This window comes from Aegilops tauschii, chromosome 4 (assembly GCF_002575655.3).
Source record: "Aegilops tauschii subsp. strangulata cultivar AL8/78 chromosome 4, Aet v6.0, whole genome shotgun sequence".
Classification (NCBI taxonomy): domain Eukaryota; kingdom Viridiplantae; phylum Streptophyta; class Magnoliopsida; order Poales; family Poaceae; genus Aegilops; species Aegilops tauschii.
Window position 1 is genome coordinate 6,495,462 of NC_053038.3, and position 6,259 is coordinate 6,501,720.

The 6,259-nt window shown below is 55.1% G+C and overlaps 1 pseudogene; it reads right to left on the bottom strand.

The window, feature by feature from the left end:
• LOC141021585 (uncharacterized) lies at positions 1-2,362 on the bottom strand (annotated as a pseudogene).
• Between the last annotated feature and the right edge of the window lie 3,897 nt (positions 2,363-6,259).

Here is a 6,259-nt window from a genome sequence, read left to right on the forward strand (position 1 = left end):
CTAGTTCAGGCCGTCGGCGTCGAGCATCTCTTTCTGCCTGGCCTCGAACAAGGCCCTCGTCTTGTCGCTCTTCTTGGACAAGTCCACGCTCATGATCGCAAGGGCCACCTCCTTTGCTTTGGTTGCGGCATTGGTGGCCTCGATGTCGAGCTGCCTCTGCCTGGCCTTGACATTGGCGGCCTCGATGTCGAGCTGCCTTTGCCGGGACGCCTCCTCCATGTCGATCTTCCTTCTCTTGGCCGCCTCCTCCATCTCAAGCTTCTTCCTTTGAAGCTGTAGGTATTGCTTCATTTGCTCGTCCTTGCTTTGCCGCTTCTTCTCGTCCCTCATATCCTTTTGAGACATCATGCCATGCAAAGTGTCATGCAAGGCCATGGATGAGGCATCACGTATGTCGTCCACCTTGGAGTTGGTCTTGCCCCTCGGCCTCTTCAACGCCTCGCCATCTCCACCTCCGGCGTACTTGGCCGTCTTCTTGCCTCTCTTTCTTTGAAGTTCACGGTATTGATCCTTGAACTTGGGGCAATTGTTGATGATTGTCCAACAATGCGTAAGAGTGAATGGCTTGTCATTGTGCCGGGCCTTGAATGCTTCCAAAGATTGAAATGCCTACACCACATGATCAACAACAATTGAACATGCAAACATATACAAGGCCGAAGTCCCACATGGCCGTAGCAAGGAAAAGGGCTAGGATAAGGCGAGCATACCATGTCCCCAACGCCGAGACCACTCACGGGCCGTGCTTCAACGCTCTCAAATGCGGCGCAATACTTGTTACACTCTTGTTGGATGAACAACCACCTCTTTTGAATCGAGGTGATGCCACGGTTGCTTGTAATTTGGTAGGGCTCAAACATCTTCCTCTCATGAAAAGTTTTGTGGACTCTCGTCCAAAAAACAAGGCCCTTTTGTTGCGCGCCGGTCTTCGGATCTTGGCTAATCTCCATCCAACATTGGCAAATCAACTTGTCCTCATCTTGTGTATATGAACTCGTGCGAATGCTCTTCCTCCTCTTTTGTGCTTCCGCTCTTTGGGTGAGCTCGTCGATGAACAATGGCTCGCCACCAATATCAATGTCATTGCTTTCTTCTTCATCACCATCACCTTCGCAATAGATGTCATCGTCTTCATGCCACGAGTCACCATGGTCGTAGTCAGCACGGTCGTCAGCCTCTCCATCGGGAACGTACTAGGCGCGGCCATCCTGACTTTGGGTCTCGTCGGGATCGTAGGCACGGCCCTGCCCACCCTCGTAGATCACATCCTCCATGAACTGGTTGTAGAAGGGGTCGTCGACCGGTGGCGTTGGTGTTGGCATTCCGTCGAACAAGACGCGGGGGGACGGCATGGTGCCGGTGGCCGTGCATGCTTTCTTTGCATCTCCACGGACGGCGGCCTGCCGACGCTCCTGGACCCAGGCGTGACGTTGAGGTCGATGACCGCCGAGGGGCGCGGGGTGGACGGCGCGATCACGCCAACGTCTGGCGAGAAACGGGTCTGAGTGTCGTGCCTTGGCGGGGGAAAGTCGGGCGACATGGGCGTGGTCCACGACGTCGGCGACTGGCAGTGCGCCGGAGGCCGGGCGTCGACGAGCCTGTGCTCGCCGGGCCGACGGCCACTGCAGGGAAACCGGCCGGATGGCACATGCCAAGCATGAGGAGGGCGTGCGCTTTGTTGACGATGTCCTCCTTCTCGTCGACCGCGGCCTTGCGCCACGTGGCCTCCATCGCATCGCGCTCGGCGGCGAACTTGGCCGCGGCGGCATTGACCTTGACGACCGCCCTCCGGCTCCTCCTCTTCGTCGATTCCGCATCCAACTTGGCGATCTCCTCCGGCGTGCACGACCGCGGCTTCCTTGGCGCCTTGGCCGCCTTATTCTTCACCTTTGGGGCGGGTCGACGGCCAGGCCGCCGGAATTCGGCTGGGCGTCGGCCATGGACGGGGGAGGGAGGGGTGCGGCGGGAGGGACGTGGGAGGGTTTGGGGGAAACGGCGGCAAATGGGGCGTGGGGGGTTTTGCTTTGTGCCACCGACAGGCGGGTCAGGGCAGGACAAGCGCGCGCGTCCCGCCCGTCCGCGCGTTGTCCTTTTCACCCCAAAATTGGCACAAACTTGGGCCGGAGATGGGTCAAAAGCCTCGTTTGGTCGGGTTGGCCTTACGTAGGTACGTACGCGCATGGCGTGTCCCATCGATCTCGCCGCACTCATAAGCCGGCCAGCCAGCTGCTCGAGCTCGATCGATGATCCGCGGCCTCGGTCGGTGCGCGCATGCAGAATTGCAGATGCCGGCCGCTGCACGCGCAGGCCCGGCGCGCGCGGCGGAGCCGAGCTGACCAAAACCGGCCGGCGAGATCGCCATCGTCAGTGCACCTTTTGGGCGCCGCTGCTAGGCTCGTCAATCATGCCGCTCCGGCCTCGGCCTCGGCCACCGTCCCGAGAAGGGATAAAAGCCGCGGTAGCTTTTTGGCTTTGCGAGCCCTCCTCTCCCGTCGTCATCACGAGCCGTGCCCCTGCCGTGCGCGGCCTACACCAGCAACAGCTCTGCTCTCTCCGAGACTCGGACCGCGGGCGGGACCGGCGGCATGCATGCATGCGCTCAGCTCGATCAGTGTCTCTACGTCTACGACGACGCAGTGGTAGGAGAAAACTAAAACTGCTGCTAGGAGAAAACGACTTGAGAGAGAGAAGCAGGGCAGGGTAGGGCGGGCGCATACCATTGATGGTTTGACCTTGGACAAAGGAGCAGACAACATTAATGCGTTCGCCTCGCATATGCTCAGCCTGGCACACATGTGTTTGGCCTGTCAACAGTCAAAAAATGTTGACAGAGGACGAGGTTGAACCTGCTGCTGCTCTGCGCATTTTGAACGGCAGCTGTTGGGACTTCACCTTCTGCATGCAAACTGACACAAACGGTCCTGGTTAACTCTTGCATTGTTTTTGGCTAGAGAGATAGGTTAGGCATAGGTTGAGATTCGGAGCGATGTATTCACCGTGCACCAGCATGTTGGAGATGCCTCTGCATGCACCCTATGGCGACAGTGACAACGGTATCATTCATGCCACCTTTGCAAAAGTGAAACGTACATTGATATTTCTATACGTGACAGTAACACTGATATTTCTGAACTCCCGGTACGGGCAACCTAGCTTTACCACAAGTCACAGCACAAACAAGGACGAGGAGAGACTGAAAAGAAACAGACACGTAGTGTACTACGTTAACTGCACATCAAGAACCAGTGCTTCGATCACCATCGATCTATCTTGTTCGATCACAGTGGTAAATCTGACAAGTCATGAGCTGCCGTGGCCTAAGCCATCCACATCATGGTGCCGGCCGGCCTTCAACTTGAAGGGTCAGATTAGCCGGTGCCATCAATCGATCATCGGATGGCTGTCCCTGATCACCCGTTTTCGCGACGATCCTATTCGACGGCCGAGATTCTGGCACATCTTAATGATGACGATGTGTCTAGATATCATTGCCCGTCGTGGTCGTGGAGTACCTGAGATGGAACGAATCATCGTGTGCTTCCAGAATTCGTGGGGGCATATCATATCGGATCGGAGATCAACAACGAAGACCACACGAACATGGACACGAGATGGATGGAATGCAACGCTGTGGTGCAGCCTGCAGGGCAGGACGACCGATGTGGCAGATCGATCGCTTTCCCATCGGTCTAACAGCGTGTGGTGTGTGTTGCAGTGGTGGTGGTGCAGGATTGTCTCTTGTTTGTCCCTTGACACGGCGAACCCCACGGGGTGCGGGTGATGATGGTCTCGACATGGAAGAACATCCATCTGCGCTTGATTTGACGTGCGTGCTGGAGGTGATGCGAAGAGTCAGCTAATTAGGCAGCGTGCTGCTCATGTTCTTCTGTCACTTCAATCAAGCGACGGAATGCACTGTGACTGGTTAAAAATAGAGATAAATACACCGGTGATCATAGAACTTGCGTCAGATGTTTACTTTGGTGCTAAAACTTGTAAAATACGCTGATTGTGGTCACTTAACTTATCCTCTCGTTCAAATACGGCCATTCCTTTCGTATCCAGGCGTATCACGTGCTCACGTGGCCAGCCAGCGTGGCACTGGCCCACAGATCAATGGGTGTGGGCGGGGAGGCATTGGGTGACCCAGGCACAATGATTATTTTGCAAAGACAACCCATAGATTGTTTAAACTACACATGAAAGCCTTGAATAGGACCCATCTGCTAGTTCATGGTAGCGCTTGCACTGGGCTTATGTGAAAACACCTTTGCAATTTGTATTTACGTAGAGAGCCCCTCAGCGCACTTTTTTTACAGAAACACTCTTATATTTTTTTATTTACATAGAGAGCCCCTCAAATCAAATAAAATGAAAGAACCGGGGGGAGGAGGTTGGATTCAAAACCCACGACCTAAACCTATTACACTCACGCCTACAGCCCCCACACCCATGAACGTTCACATGTATGGAGTAAATTACATCTATAGTACCTGAACTTGATCCTTGGGTTCACTTTGGTCACTGTATTTAGGAAAGGTCAAAATACAGTCACCGAGGTTACTAGGACGTGTCACTCTACGGCCACTAGTACCGTATCCTTTGTATTTCGCTGACGTGGCAAATACTCCCCTCTCTCTCTACTGCCACTCCTCTCTGAAATTCTGTCGAACGTCTTATCTGCGTTCACCGTTGAACAGCTCGCCGAGCTCCAACCGCTGCTGTAGCTCTCCAGCGCCGCGTTCTAGAGCTCCCGAAGCCTCGTGTGGTCCATGAACGATGCTAACTTGAATCCCCAACTCCCGCGCCACACCCAACTTGAAGTTCATCGGCGTCGTTGGCCGACTGTCGGCGCCATGTTTCCAAGTGCACGGGTGCGTGGCGCCGATCGGCACCATGTTTTCGATTCGTCAACACAGGCCTTCCACCCTACCATGCTCCTCCGCATATGCTCAACCTTCATCGCCTGCCTGACGTGGCTGTCGACATGTTCTTTCCCCACCTCTCGTCTAGCTACACCCCCACACCTCGCAGGCATACTCCCGGTTGGTGTACTGGTCGGCACGCGGGATGCCAAGTTGGGCGGCGTCTTTGTTGAAAAGGGATTACAGAGCGTGATGCTGTACATGCGCGGGGACTTGACGCGGAGAGCTGCGACGATGTCGGACTGCTCGCGTATGGCTTCGCCCCGCGGAACATCATGTCCGCGTGTTCTTTCTGCCGCCGCCGGGCGACGGTGTCGAGCTCCACGGGTTCGACGAGGCTACAACCTAACCATCGTATGCCTGAGCCGGGGAAATGCACGGAGGTCGCCCCGCACGGTGGCTTGCTCTGTATTCTGAACACCACAGATGAGTTTGGCAACGCTGGAGGGGACGTAGATTGCAGCGACGCCGGCGACATGGCCTCCGTGAGTGCTGGGCGCTCGCAGGAGGTTCCCGGGTGGGAGAAGTGCTCTTTGTGGCGCACTAGCTAGCAAGCAGATGAGGTACACGTGAGGGGAACTGGCTTTCCAGGAGGCGGAGGCGCGCAGGCGGCTGAGGTGCGAGCAGACCTCGTAGTCATCTCGGAGCATGTCGAAGAAGGCGAGCTTGTCCGGGTGCAGCGAGCCGCCGTACTGCTCGACGAAGAGCGGGGCGTCGCATGAGAGGAGCTCGAGTAGGGCGGTCTTCCGCCTTAACAGGGACGGCGCGGCGTGAAGAAGGGCGGTGGGGAAGTAGAGGCTGTTGACAGAAGAGAGCCGAGCAGCCATGCGGTACATCGTCACGGGCTCCATGGCTGGTGGGCATACGCGGCAGCCAGTCCTCAGGTTCATTCATCGGATGCGAAGAGAGATGAGAAGGATGAGCTTGCCACATAAGCAAGTCAACCGTTAGGACAGGTCAACATATACCACATCAGTGAAATACGTTGGATACGGTAGCAGTGATCGTAGAGTGACACATTTACGCAACTTCAGTGACCTCTGACACTTCCTGAATACAGTGATGAAAATGAACCCTAGTGTCAAGTTTGAGTACTATAGATGTAATTCACTCACGTGTACTCCCTCCGTTTTAAAATAGATGACTCAAGTTTATACTAACTTTAGTACAAAGTTAATACAAAGTTGGGCAACTAATTTTGTATCATTTTAATACCGACCAGAAAAAATTAAAGTCGAAAGCTAAAGGAAAATTAGGGGGCCCCAGCGGTTCGAACCAGAAACCTCGTGGTCGCTCAAGTGCGCCTGGGCTAACTACCGTACTATGATGACACC